The 14,221-nt window shown below is 40.4% G+C and overlaps 1 long non-coding RNA gene and 4 other non-coding genes across 5 annotated transcripts; all 5 read left to right on the plus strand.

Moving 5' to 3' along the window:
• Window positions 1-1,945: 1,945 nt before the first annotated feature.
• On the plus strand, window positions 1,946-6,794 carry LOC117554683. The gene is made up of 10 exons (XR_004570301.1): window positions 1,946-2,045; window positions 3,048-3,109; window positions 3,729-3,753; window positions 3,923-3,956; window positions 4,416-4,525; window positions 4,778-4,818; window positions 5,329-5,378; window positions 6,027-6,107; window positions 6,360-6,400; window positions 6,688-6,794. It is a non-coding gene; the product is annotated as an uncharacterized LOC117554683 (long non-coding RNA).
• Window positions 4,114-4,252, plus strand: LOC117554687. The gene has a single exon (XR_004570303.1). It is a non-coding gene; the product is annotated as a small nucleolar RNA SNORA8 (small nucleolar RNA).
• Window positions 4,548-4,681, plus strand: LOC117554688. Its single transcript, XR_004570304.1, has one exon. It is a non-coding gene; the product is annotated as a small nucleolar RNA SNORA18 (small nucleolar RNA).
• On the plus strand, window positions 5,440-5,577 carry LOC117554686. Its single transcript, XR_004570302.1, has one exon. It is a non-coding gene; the product is annotated as a small nucleolar RNA SNORA8 (small nucleolar RNA).
• Window positions 6,130-6,263, plus strand: LOC117554689. Its single transcript, XR_004570305.1, has one exon. It is a non-coding gene; the product is annotated as a small nucleolar RNA SNORA18 (small nucleolar RNA).
• Window positions 6,795-14,221: the final 7,427 nt, after the last annotated feature.

Raw genomic sequence — 14,221 nt, forward strand, 5'->3', positions numbered from 1 at the left:
GAACACAATTGATGTCTGGTTCAAAGTACAAAACCACTTAGGTTTAAAGTCACAGATATCCTCTTTTACTCCTGTATGGGGTAATAGAAGATTTATACCAGGAACATATGACTCAGGGTTTAAAATGTGGGCCAACAGAGGCATCAATAAGATCAGTGATCTATATGATGACAACAAATTGATGACCTTTGAGATGCTAAGAAATAAACATCATATTCCCTCAACACATTTCTTTAAGTATCTGGAGCTAAGGAGTTATATATCTAAGGCACAAGATCACTCACTATTATGTCCACCTCTGTCAAAGCTGGAAACAATTATAGTACATCACTCCTCTGGTCATGGACAGGTGTCTTTGATCTATGACCTTTGCAAAACTGAATCAGAAGAGTCCTCAGAGAATAAAAGACTTGCTTGGTCTACTGATTTGAATTCAGAGGTAACAATTGAGGAATGGGGGCAGATATGCCACAAAGCCCAGGTTCAAACTATTAACACAAGGTTTAGACTCCTACAGTACAAATGGATCATGCGTACCTATATAACTCCATCCCTACTACACCATTTTGATGCAAATATTCCAGATCAATGTGTAAAGTGTGATAATGATAAGGGAACATTGTTCCACTGCTTATGGGACTGCCCAAATATTAAATCATTTTGGAAAGATGTTCTGGGCACATTATCAAAAATAATTTCCGCCACATTACCAGAATGCCCAAAACTCTGTATTCTTGGGGTTTTCCCTCTATCTCCCAGACTTAATATCACTAAGAAAAGACTTGTAGTCTTTTCTCTTCTCCAAGCTAAACACACAATAGCTGTCTGTTGGAAAAAAACAGAAAACCCCTCGATCAATCACTGGTTAAAAAATCTCTCTCATAGCCTTAGAAAAATTGACATTTGCCATAAAGGGAAAGCCTGAAGTGTTCCATCAAATATGGGGGGAATTCTTGGAGTTTCTGGAAATAAATGTGCCTCCTAATTGACCTTGTCCTCTATAATGGTTGGATGGGATATGGCTGCTTGTCTACCGGCCTTGTAACTTGCAATGTTTAAATTACAATATTTACCACATGTCCACTTGCATGTATGCATGCATGTGTGTATATATATATATGTGTGTATGTGTGTATATGTGTATATATATATGTCTTTATATGTCTTTCTTTTTATTATTTTTTCTTTCTTTCTTGTATTTTCTTGTATTACTTTGTTTTTGATTTTCCTTTATGGGATATATACTTGTACAATGTATTATGCTGAAAAAACGAAATACCAATACAAATATTTGTAAAAAAAAAATATATATATATTTTTTTTAAATATATATATTTTTTATTTGTAATGTGGGAAGAGGGGGGGCGGCGCCCCTATGGGCCGGCCGCCATCTAATACTATATAAATGGAAATATTTTACTTTTACTTGACTACATTTATTTTACAGCTTTGGATACTAGTTAATCTTAAGATTCAGATGTTGACACACAAAAGAGAATTTTTAAAATATGATGTTTTTATCTAGATTTAAATGTTCCAACATATATTTAAGCATACCTAAAACAGTGGGTGGGTTGACAGAAAATGAATTGGCAGCAATTGTGGTAATTGTTTAAGTATTTGTTGTGTTAACATGTCACATTGTGAATGTTCTCATATGTGAAGATTTACTGCTTTTATTTTAAATTGTTTTCCTTTTTAAAATCTTTTTAAAATCTGCAATGAGTAGCCTACTTTTAGTAAATTTGATTTACTTACAGTGTATTATTCGTACTTCTAACGGATATGAATACTTCTTCCACCACTCACTGATTGATGTCGGACAGATTTAATATTGAGCTAATAAAGATCTTGCTGTAAGGATCCCAGGATTTCCGAGCTGCCTTCAACGCAGAAGTTTTTGACGAAAAGTGGTTTCAACTGACGTAAAACTCCCCTATAAATACGTTGGCGACAGGTCGGTTGTCCTCTCAGTTCCTCGGTCGGTGTAGTGTCTCCTGCGCGGTACACTGTTCGGTCCTGGTCGTCCAGAAAACACGCAGCAGGTAAATAAATATTCGCTGAAAAATACCTGGCACAGCATAAATGTCCTCATGTGTAAGTAAAGTTACTTTAGTGGGATTTTAATAAGACATGTGAAACACGACGTGCACACGTTGTGGACTCCACGTTGTCCTGGTTGAGCACAGTAGCTGCTAGTTAGCTTAATGCTAGAAAGGCTAACAGGCCTCCTCGTGTAGTTGAAACACCGGCAGCTCTAAGTGCATTGCATATACCTCGTGCGGGGCATCTAGCTGGGTGAGGATAGTATGTTGAGTGTAAATGAATGCGAAGACTGCATTCATACATATGTGCAGTAGTTTCAGTCCTGATGCATGTAGCATGCAAACTGCATTACTGGCGGCATGGCTTTCGAATATTTATTTGAGTACCAGAGCCTTTTTTTCCTGAAGTCGTTAAAAATTAACAATACTTTTTCAAATGTAGCTATTGATGCAATCCTAGGTCTGGCAACATTTTGTTTTTTAAAATCATATTTATTTTCAATGGGGGGGAAACAAGTTACCCAAATCACCAGCTGTGATTATTGCAAGGGGCATTTACAAAGTCCTAATCTGAGCCTAATATATTGAGTAGTACCAGTTGGATGGGCTTGGGTCAGTACCAGATCACTGAGTTGGTCCTAGCAGAGCCACATGTCAGGAGGATGGCCCTATGCAGTGGGCTGATCTCAGGACAACAGTCGCTATAGAACATCAGGTTTTGCTTTCACCTCTGCACTGCTGGTTGCAGAACGGTGTCAATGAGGCCTGGCACATTCACCCTGTCTATTGGTTTAGAGATGCATCACTGTTTCCCCCCCAATGAAAGAAACACATTATTTTATTCATACAAGACTATTTCAGCATGATGACAGGTTTCCCCCATTTCTTTTAATAAAATCTAGTTGCTTTTGCTTCCAATATTGGCTCTGTTTAATTGTTGGCTGAGATGGCTATGTTCAAACCTCTCCATAATAACACACTTTGTTTCCCTTTTTATTGCAGGATATGATCTTACTGCTCGCCTCGATGGGGGAAGATTTTGAGCTGCCCCTCTTGGATATGAGGTTAGTATTTGTTTTCATGGATTCAGTCTAATGGTATATCGGTGCATCAGATCTGTAGGTGTCTGTTCTTTCTTTATTCAGAAAGACACAGTAAAACCAATTTAGATGTCGTGTGTTCTGTCTTCATTTCATGAAACTAGTCGGAGCCTGACAACCTAAACATTCAGGCTTCCATGGACATTTGACTTGTCACGGTTTTTGGCACAAGCTTCAGAAACGACTAGTTTGTATTTAATGTAATCGGGATACTCTTGTTTTATAAGATCTGGGGTAGGGTCAGGGTGGCCCTCGCTGCTTGGGTATCCAAAACATCATCAACCACTTCATAGCATTTCAGTTGAATAGACGCCACCTCTTTAAATACAGCAAGCCTGGACATGACTTTTCCTCAAATAAATGTGCACTGTTGATGCGTGTCTTATCTGCTTGGCACAGTATGAGCTCTGGTCCTGTTAGGTGGGCCGTAGAGCTCATACAGTGCATAGAGCAAATCATTCTCTTGCAACCCACTGCTGCTGCTTGTAGCAGTGTTACTTATGAGAAAAGACATCTGTTACATTTATCAATATAAATATTTTAGTTTATGGCAGTCCTTTTAACATTCTTTGTTCTTTGGCAGGTGATGAAACCGTAAGGATAGCTTGGTAAGTTGCATTTCAGAATTCAGTCACTGTTCAAGTGTCATGATGATTGGCTTAATGTTCAACTGCTCTGAAGTGTGATTGAGAGATGCCCGACTGAACAAAATACAGCAGTCTCTCTGCTGCTGCCACTGCTTATGGAAACCCATAGTAACTAGTTTTGCCTCAACAGGTGTCCTCTCTGGCCTTCAACACTGCAGTGTGATGTAAGTACTTTGACGTCCCTGAACAAGAGGGTATAAACTAACAGGTGGCTGATATTAATGCACGAGATTCCAGAAGGAAAACAAACCATGTTTTCAAAGTAACTGTCGAGAGTGATATGTGACCTCCAGGGGAGTGTAACACATGTGGTATAATGGCAGCACTGTATGGTATCTGCAGCCAGCTGCTTTCTCAGCTGGTTAGTTCATAAGTCAGTGCTAGACAAAACTCACAAACTGGCATCGTTGGTCTCCATGCTGCCTGTGTGTGGAGTCCTGGTATGTTTGTTGAAACATTATTCATTAGAAAGCAATGGCTTCACCCTGTGTACATGGTACATAGTACATGCAACCCACTGCAGATGGAGCGCATTTCATCAAAAGGGAGAAATTCACATCAAGTAATGATAAAACATCAATGCTGCAAACATGTTCTCACTCTCTCCTGCCTGCCTTCTTCAGGTGTTCTGCAGCGGAGGCTGTCCTCCCAGGATGCAGCAGCAGAGGCTGTCCTCCCAGGATGCAGCAGCAGAGGCTGACCTCCCAGGATGCAGCAGGGCGTCACAGCAGAGGTGAGTGTATGACTGTCACAGAACTGAGGTCTATCCCGACTGACCTTTACCTATAGGGCTGTGTCGTTGGAAATACCTCACAGAATAAATCTGTGGTTACGCTTTACCCACATGTCCACTCCCATGAGCATTGTGGGATATTACTGCAGGACACATGCATCTTTTGAAAGATTAAAGGAGAAATAGATAATGTGCATCTTTAGAACTGTTAAATAATGAATTGGGATGTCATTAAATAATCTTGACTTTCAGAATCCTGAGATGTGAAGAGGAAGGACTCCCGTCTTTTCCCTGTGAGTAAACTGAATGTCCCCCCTGGTATTAAAGCTTGATCTAAGGAGTGATGCTGCTCTCTGTGTTGGTCATATACCAAGGCTTGCAGGACTCTCCATTCTTGTTTTGCTGTGGAATTGACCATAAAATAAAAAGCATCCCAGAGGTCTCCTTCAGCAGCCTGCTGAGGAGGCCTGTGGGAACATGCTCTTCCTAACTGTTACGCTTTACCCACATGTCCACTGCATGAGCATTGTGGGATATTACTGCAGGACGCATGATGAAAAGGGACATGAGGCCATACTGAGTATCAGCACAGGCAGGGACCCTTCAACTTACTAGGCCATGCTGAGATTGGTGTTTGATATGTTATAATATTAGAAATGTAGTGCTTGAACTGGTGAAAGGAAAGGGTCTTTTTAAATAGCACTTGTTCAGTTAGACTTTGATGCCCACCTAATGAGTTAAAGTAACTTTTAAACTTGAGATGTTTGGTAAATGTATTGACTGAATGTGTCTCCTGTGTTTAGGTGGCTGTGATGGCAGAACAATCCTGAGACTCCAGAACTGAAAGCAGTAGGTGGGTTTGTCTTCCTGCTCTTGTGATATCTGTCCAGTGATTGAAAACACCTGATGCTTACAGCACTGTATGGTATCTGCAGCCAGCTGCTTTCTCAGCTGGTTAGTTCATAAGTCAGTGCAAGACAAACTCAATAACTGGCATCGTTGGTCTCCATGCTGCCTGTGTGTGGAGTCCTGGTATGTTATTTGAAACATTACTTAATTAGAAGCAGGCTGACTTTAAAAAGCTGTATGCAGGTGGCTTTAGTACATGCCAGTGAAACCCCTTAACCAAGAGGAAACGTCTTCCTCTTGATAGTTGGCATAAACCAACTTCCTCACACAGCCCATTCACCATATGGTAGTTCTCATTAGAGGTAATGTTTTGCTTATCATCTCCACTTGAAGTGTAAGTGTAGCGAAAAACAAAATGTGTTGGTGGGTTGCAAATTCCTCCGACTACTATGTCAAATGAAATGATTATCATTTACTTCGAGGTGCAGCTGGAACAGTAGTGTTTATACATTTTGGCTGTCATCTCAAACTGCCTAGCTTTGATAACTACTCGCATACTACTCTCCTAAACCTTAGTTAGATTACACTGATCTAAAGGTATCTTGATATGACAGAACTGCATGTGCTGACACACTCCTTATTGTCCTCCCAGGATGCAGCAGCAGAGGCTGTCCTCCCAGGATGCAGCAGCAGAGGCTGACCTCCCAGGATGCAGCAGGGCGTCACAGCAGAGGTGAGTGTATGACTGTCACAGAACTGAGGTCTATCCCGACTGACCTTTACCTATAGGGCTGTGTCGTTGGAAATACCTCACAGAATAAATCTGTGGTTACGCTTTACCCACATGTCCACTCCCATGAGCATTGTGGGATATTACTGCAGGACACATGCATCTTTTGAAAGATTAAAGGAGAAATACATAATGTGCATCTTTAGAACTGTTAAATAATGAATTGGGATGTCATTAAATAATCTTGACTTTCAGAATCCTGAGATGTGAAGAGGAAGGACTCCCGTCTTTTCCCTGTGAGTAAACTGAATGTCCCCCCTGGTATTAAAGCTTGATCTAAGGAGTGATGCGGCTCTCTGTGTTGGTCATATACCAAGGCTTGCAGGACTCTCCATTCTTGTTTTGCTGTGGAATTGACCATAAAATAAAAAGCATCCCAGAGGTCTCCTTCAGCAGCCTGCTGAGGAGGCCTGTGGGAACATGCTCTTCCTAACTGTACACATGCTGCTCTCATCAGTCACATGAAGGTGAAGTGACCTAACTACTGTAGCTTGTACTGAACCTTTGCTTCCTGTATTTTCAGATTGCTGATCTGGTGACATCATTGCACATTGTGGCAACCTTTGTACAGCTGTTGTGTACACTGCAACAGAATGTCTACTTACTGAAATAAACAACTATTTATCTCTCTTGTCTGTCAGTGTCCTCATATCCATGAACTATAATCAAGAATTTAAAAGTGATAACTTTCTTAATGTAATGTTTCATTACTGAGCTAATGCATTTATCCACGCATACTACCTGAAATTATTAGTGCTCAAATTGAATACTTGTCATTTGGATGTTCCAGGGGTTGAGTCATGCTAACAGACCACTGCTAAAGATAATTGGGGACCATGTGCTAGCATAACAATCTGCAGAATGAAGTTCTGTTAATGAGAAATCTGCTGCAGTCAAAACCTTTTCATCCATCAGAAAACATGACTGAATACTTTTTATTAAGTATTTAGGCAGGATCAAAAGAACTCTTGTCAGGGTGACCCTTTTTTCATTTATAACCAGCTTGCTGAAAATGGTCCCCCTCATTAACCTCAAACAACTGGAACTTTGAGTGCCTACGTTCAGAGTAAGAGGCTGCAGTCTGAATATGAGTGTTCTGTTAGAATATTTATCAGGGTAGGCATCTCTGCAGAGATAAGCTGCGCAATTTTTTTTTTTTTAAAGGAACTTGTTTTATCTTTGAGTTTAAAATGAAACTGACAAAAAAGGGGCCTCATTCATTCCTATGAGAGTCGCTCATTAGAGCATGAAGATAAAATGGTCCAACTTTTGAAAGTCCGAAACGTCACAGATTACCCATCATGCCTGAGAAGTACCCGCAGGGGCGGACTGGGACTAAAATTCAGCCCTGGAATCTGACCCAGACCGGCCACATTCGGGGGGTGGGGGGTGGTGGCATCAGAACAAAAAATTACAATAGCCTACTATTTATGCAGTTCAAGGGATAATTCTCACCTAAAGAGGGCGGACACTCCTCAGATGTCTTAAACACATGGGACATCGTAAACATACAGTACTATTTGTAATTAGCTTAGTTATTAGAAATCAGCTGTTTATTAGGATGCATTAATGCAGTTCAAGGGATAATTCTCACCCACCTCTTGCTCTTGCCCATGCTCTTGTATGTGCCAGTTGAGCTGGTTCTTCCACCAGCTCAACTCTCTGTCCCTCATCATGAACGCAGGAGGCTGGCTGTATATCTGAACTTGCGCCCTAATCATCATTCTCTTCATCATCTTGCACTTGTTCTAAGCTGCTGATGATAGTGCTCGTAGCAGCGCTGCTGCCAAAAAGATCTGTCAATTTGCGACATTTATATGCTTCACCTGCGAGTGACTTCACCATTTTTCCTCTTGCCTTCTCGCCCATGGATGTATAATAAGAACCCCACCGTTTTCTTTGATTTGTATCCATGTTTTTTCAATCTCCCTGTCTGCCGCATGGGTCTGCCGCGGCGTCTAATCCCTTCTCTTCGTGTGGCCGGTCTTTTTTCTTCTTCGTGTGTGATTATTTGACAGATAATAACCACACAACTGCATTAGCGTCCGCTTTCGCCCTCTGTCGGCCGTCAGCGCAACTGAAAAGATGACGTTAAACACATTTTTTTAAAGGGCCGGCCGGCCGTCAACAGCCCTTGACGACCGGCCGTTCTGTGGTTCTCCAGATTCTACAGATGGCCAGTCCGCCCCTGAGTACCCGTATATGCGCTCATGGAGCACATAGATATATATATATAAACCATAGGATATTGTCACTGGCCCCGTCTCAGGCATGGATGTATAATAATAACTGGATACAGCGTGGGAGGCGGGGCCTCATTCATTCCTATGAGAGTTGCTCATTAGCGCATGATAAAACCATAGATATATATAAACACTAGATGACTCACCCGCGCTGCTGGCCAATGGAGACCGACGTTGCCACTTGGCCGCCATCTTGCCACAGGCAGTTCTCATTCATAACATTATGGTTTACCATTTAAATAACCATAGCTTGCTCAATTTTCAAACGGTTTGTTTTTTTATAAACATCAAAGATGTAGTTATGATACTGCATACTTATAATCATGGACTTTCATATGAAAATAACATCAGATAAAGCAATAGCTATACACACACACAAGGTATTTATATTAAATATTTGCCGGTGTATATATTTCCATTTATTTTATTATATTGTTAATATTTAAAATAAATTATAAAATTAAAATACATTTATATTTTATATATAAAAATGGGTCTCATGTTACCACTCTGTAAGCCAAGAGTTGTTAATTTAGCAATGCCTTAGCTTGAAGAACAGGGACACAACTAATGACAATAGCATATGTTGGTATATTATTTAGATATTCACAGAGATGTTCACAAGTCTTTTTTTGCAAGTCCAAGTCAAGTCTCAAGTCTTTGGTCACGAGTCCAAGTCAAGTCTCAAGTCTTTGTGGGGTGAGACTTGATCAAGTCTCAAGTCTTTGGTCACGAGTCCAAGTCAAGTCTCAAGTCTCTAAAAAATAAAAGTCTCATGTCTCTTCTGGTTGTAATAAGCCTTCTATTGTCTGCTGCTATCCAGTCTGTTAAGAATACTGCACAGCTATATCTAAGAAATTCAAAGCATTTACTGTATTATTATCACTCCTATATCTATTAGCATACAGTATCAGTACTGATTAGTTGTTTGTTATATGATCACTTTAAAACAGGCTATTGCAATGCAATATGAGGAAAAACATCACACTTTAGCTAAATGCAAACAACTTATAAGCAAAACACTTAAGAATCAGAATCACAAATACTTTATTAATCCCCCGCAGGGAAACTGTGTTAAAAGTACTTAAAAGAAAACATTTGTTCTTTGCAACTAAAAAACTATTGCTGCAATATTATCTGAAATATACTGAACTGGTGATATTAAAACATGACCTGTTCCAAAAGAGATATCTACCATTAACACCATTTACCAGCCAAATGCTGGTAAATCATGCAAGTGGCTGGTACTGTATGTTGCACGCACCAGCCACAAATAACAATGGCAATCTATTGAGTGGCTGGTAACATTTCAACATTCACTAGGCTAGCCATTTGGCCAGTGGACAAAAATGTTAAAATTTGACCTCTGCAACCGTATTGTTTAATTACACTGGGTCTCTAATGACATCTTTTAAGTCTACTATAAATAAACATATTCCTCTATCCTCTCACTCAAACCCAGTGTAATGGTAACCTGATAAACCTGTAACATTAACGTTACGTGGTCAACAATAAACCTGTAACCTGCCTATAAACCGACAGATGTATTTATGTATGTAACTATGTATTTTTCTACGTTTAACGTTAGCCAGTAGATGGTGGCAGCGGAACGTAATTATTGACGTTACCGACCTTTTTTATGTCATGTCAAGAGTTGGATGTCAACGCCACTCAACGCAAACAAGTGTGACAAGCAAACATTCACTCATCTTTTCAAATATTCAGTTACAAAGCTAGTAGCAAGCTAAGTTAACATTACATAGCTGATGCTGAGCTAAACATGTTTGCTAACCGTCCATATGCGTTAATGTGACTGACCTCTCCGGGTGAGTTTTCAAGTGCCTGATGAAATTTGACGTTGTTGCACCATCATCCTTGATTTTAATATTGCAGACTTTGCAGTGTGCGCTCCTTTTGTTGGTGCCGCCGGCGTTTTTGTTCGAAGTTTTTATAGTTGAACCTAATTACAAGCGGTACAGCTGCAGGTGTGCCGCCGGTCGCCATGGTGTTACCATGATGTTAATGTTAAAGGTGGGGTAGGTACGTTTGAGAAACCGGCTCGAGATACACTTTTTGTTATATTCCATGGAATGCTCTTAACATCCCGATAGCCGGCCCGGCTAAAATAACTGAATGGCCTACCTGCCTGTCAGCCTTCCATCGGGGCACAAACTTATCTTGTGCCCTCATTGGTCATGTGCTCGTTCGTGTGTGTTGGAGGAGGGGCTCTGTGAGGAAGTGGCAGATTTTCTCCGGTTGTGTATTTTCAGATTCTAGCGATCTCGAGCCGGTTTCTCAAACTTACCTACCCCACCTTTAATACGCCAAAAATAGAAAACACAATGATTGTTCACGAGTCCCAAAACACGAGTCCAAGTCGAGTCCGAAGTCTTTTGAGCAGGAGTCCAAGTCAAGTCTGAAGTCTCTGTGTGTGCGACTTAAGTGCGACTCGAGTCCGAGTCTCAGACTCGAGTCCCCATCTCTGGATATTCACACCTTTATCAGAAGAACCAAACCAACATAACATGTGCTCACAGACAGGCCAGTTATGTCTAATTTATCACAATGAGATCTTCATATCATCCTAGTTTTGTATTTAGTTTCTAGATTTGTAAACAAATCCAGAACCTTTGAAATATGTTATTGAACAAAGACCAAGAATAATATAAACTGTACCATGTGTCCTTCTGTAGTCCATTTGTGGTTTGTCTTGTCTCACCCCGGCTGATATATCACAAAATCCACTGTTTAAATTGTTCCCTATATTGCCCCTATGCCCCTGTAAGGTGTCCTTGGGTGTTATGAAAGGCGGCCCCCCAAAATAAATGTATTATTATTATTAAGAAGAACAACTTGGTGTGGTGTGGAGGGGATGTAGGAAGCAGGAGCAGGTGGGGAGAGATGGGGCTTCAAGGTTCAAGGTTATTTGTTTTTAATGTGTCTTGGAGATAAGGACCAGCTGCACACAATAAAATACAGTATAACACAAAACCAATAAGACACACGGTGACACATGGCACACCAACAATCAATCATCGTCCAGCCTCAGCTTTGGTATTCTTTATTATTATTATTATCTCACATAGCCCCACTGATCCTGTGTAGCAGGACTTGTAATGTACATACATCCACTAAGTAATTAACGATTATCCTAATTTTAGTCATAATATTGTCATATCTTACACGTGATTCCACGGGTTCTTGTTTGCAGACTGCCGCGATTAGAGCAGCCGTAGGCTGCACAAAAGTCAGGCATAGTCAGGTACTTCTGTAAACACAAAGCCAGCAAATTCCTGTATCATAATGCAAGATGTTTTTAACAAGCCAAACCACTTGGAAGAAATCATGTGTAACTTAAGTTATGTTGAAAAGAAAGAGCAGTTCTGGGTCAACTTTGTAATACTAGGTATCACTCACAGCCTCTTGTTATTAGCCAGCTAATAAATACAACCACATACACAAAGAAAAGCTGCAATTTCAACATGTCCAAGCATCCTGTATCATAGCCATGCTAATAATGTTTATAATAAACCAAACCGTTTGTAAATCAGTCAAGATTTCAGCGAGTTAAGAGTATTTTTGTGCAGATCACTCACCTTACAACAGCTACCATAACGCGAATCAGAGTAACTGTTGACTGTGCCAAGATGGCGGCCGGTCGGCTACGCTGGAAAATCTCCCATGAGCCATCTAGTGTTTATATATATCTATGGATAAAATGCAAGCCCCCAGGAAGTGCGCCGGAGTCTGATGAGAATATTCGTAGTGGCCAAACGGCGGTACTACACTTCCGTTTGGTTGCTGGGCCAGGTGTCAGTGTCACTACCCGATCTGCAGCTCTGCCCGATCTGCTGTGCGCATGTGCGAGATGGTCCGCCATATTGGACAACGCCGGACGGCAACCCAAGTAGGACAACATTGACATCTAGACCGTCTGAACCATTCGCAAGTTTTTACATGTGACAAAATATGCATTGCGCATTCGCGAGTTTTTACATGTGACAAACGGTGATTTGCAGAGTTTTTACATGTGACAAACGGTGATTTGCATTGCATCTGACAGAATGAAGACTTTTGCATCTGACAGAATGAAGACTTTTGTGTTTTATTACAGAATGAAGACTTTTGCATCTGACAGAATGAAGACTTTTGTGTTTTATTATTTGGGGTTAAGACAGAGCCTATCATACTGAATACATATTAGAGCAAATCTCTGTTATCAGTCCTTTTCTTCAGACTATTATTGCTAAATTTGAAAGAGTCCTTACCAGCTTTGGAATTGTGTATATATATATATATATATACACAATTCCATATATATATATAGCACCTTCTGCCATATCGTCACCCTTTGCAGTGATTGACTTGAACACTGAGAATGTTTTTATGAACTTCAGACATTTTCATATACAAATGTGATCATACACCAACACACATTTTAGAGATATACATTTTTCACACACAACCATTTACTAAATTAAACCATATCCCATCATAATACGAGCAAATAAGAAGGCACAGCAATACATATATTGTGTGTGTGTGGGTGGGGGGGGGGGTGTTAAGATCCAGGTCCAATGGGGGCAGAGGGGAGAGGTGGGAGAGAGTTCAGCATCCTACAGGAAATGTCATTTGCATGTAATATTATTTATTCATATGGAATTATATAACTGGAGTTTGTTGTCCTTTAATTTTGCTTGATTAATTAAAAAAACAGAAACACAAACATAAAAAAGGGGTCATTCAGGAATACAATTATTAGATGCAATGAAAATCACCGTTTGTCACATGTAAAAACTCGCGAATGCGCAATGCATATTTTGTCACATGTACAAACTTGCGAATGGTTCAGACGGTCTAGATGTCAATTTTGTCCTACTTGGATTGCCGTCCGGCGTTGTCCAATATGGCGGACCATCTCGCACATGCGCACAGCAGATCGGGTAGTGACGAGAAGGGTCTAGCTGCGGCCGTGGCCAGTACACGATGGTACACGATGGTACACGATGGTACACGACACGCCCACCTGACACGACACTACGGTGGCTGAGAAGGGTCTAGCTGCGGCCCGCGAAAAGTTGTACTTCCAAATATGGTCAGAAGAGAGCACGCCCAACACGTGAGGTTTACAGACAACAAACAACATGGCGCACCGAGTACAGGTACTTAACGTATTGTGGTTTTAGATATAATTACATACTATTTAGGTTCTCGTTTGTTTGTCGATGTGGCTGTTTAGCGCAGTGTAATTGTGTTTATTTTGCTATATATATATATCTTAGCTTGACATGCTCGACGTTCAGTTAACTTGGCATATATGCTAACTGAACATGCATGTATTTTATGTAAGTTTTAAATATGAATTGAAGGTGTCTTTCACATTTGAATGTTTTTTATTGAAAACATGTATTAGCTCCTATACTGTAGACATGTAAATATGTATAATTATTATTTTAAGTGTGGTTTAAAGTTAAATGGTAGTTATTGGGTAGAGCCAAGTAACCCAGGTGGATGCAATCAGGTAATTAGGACAGAGCCTCTGTTTTTAAATGGGGTTTATGCTGTAGGCCTGACATTTAAACTAGCTGAAGGGCTTTCTGTTCGAACCAGAGTGAAATCTAGAGGTTGTTTTGTGCATTAAAGGGTTACCTTCTGAAAGTGAGGAAGTATGACCAGCTTTGTCCCATAGGATTATACAGGCCAGTCCATTGCTGCTTGTTTAAGGAGTTAACTATTTCCAATATTAAAGTCACTTAAATTGTATTCTATTGTATTCACCTATAGACAAACAACACAACACTCCGTGATGGAGCA

This window comes from Gymnodraco acuticeps, unplaced genomic scaffold (genome assembly GCF_902827175.1).
Source record: "Gymnodraco acuticeps unplaced genomic scaffold, fGymAcu1.1, whole genome shotgun sequence".
NCBI lineage: Eukaryota > Metazoa > Chordata > Actinopteri > Perciformes > Bathydraconidae > Gymnodraco > Gymnodraco acuticeps.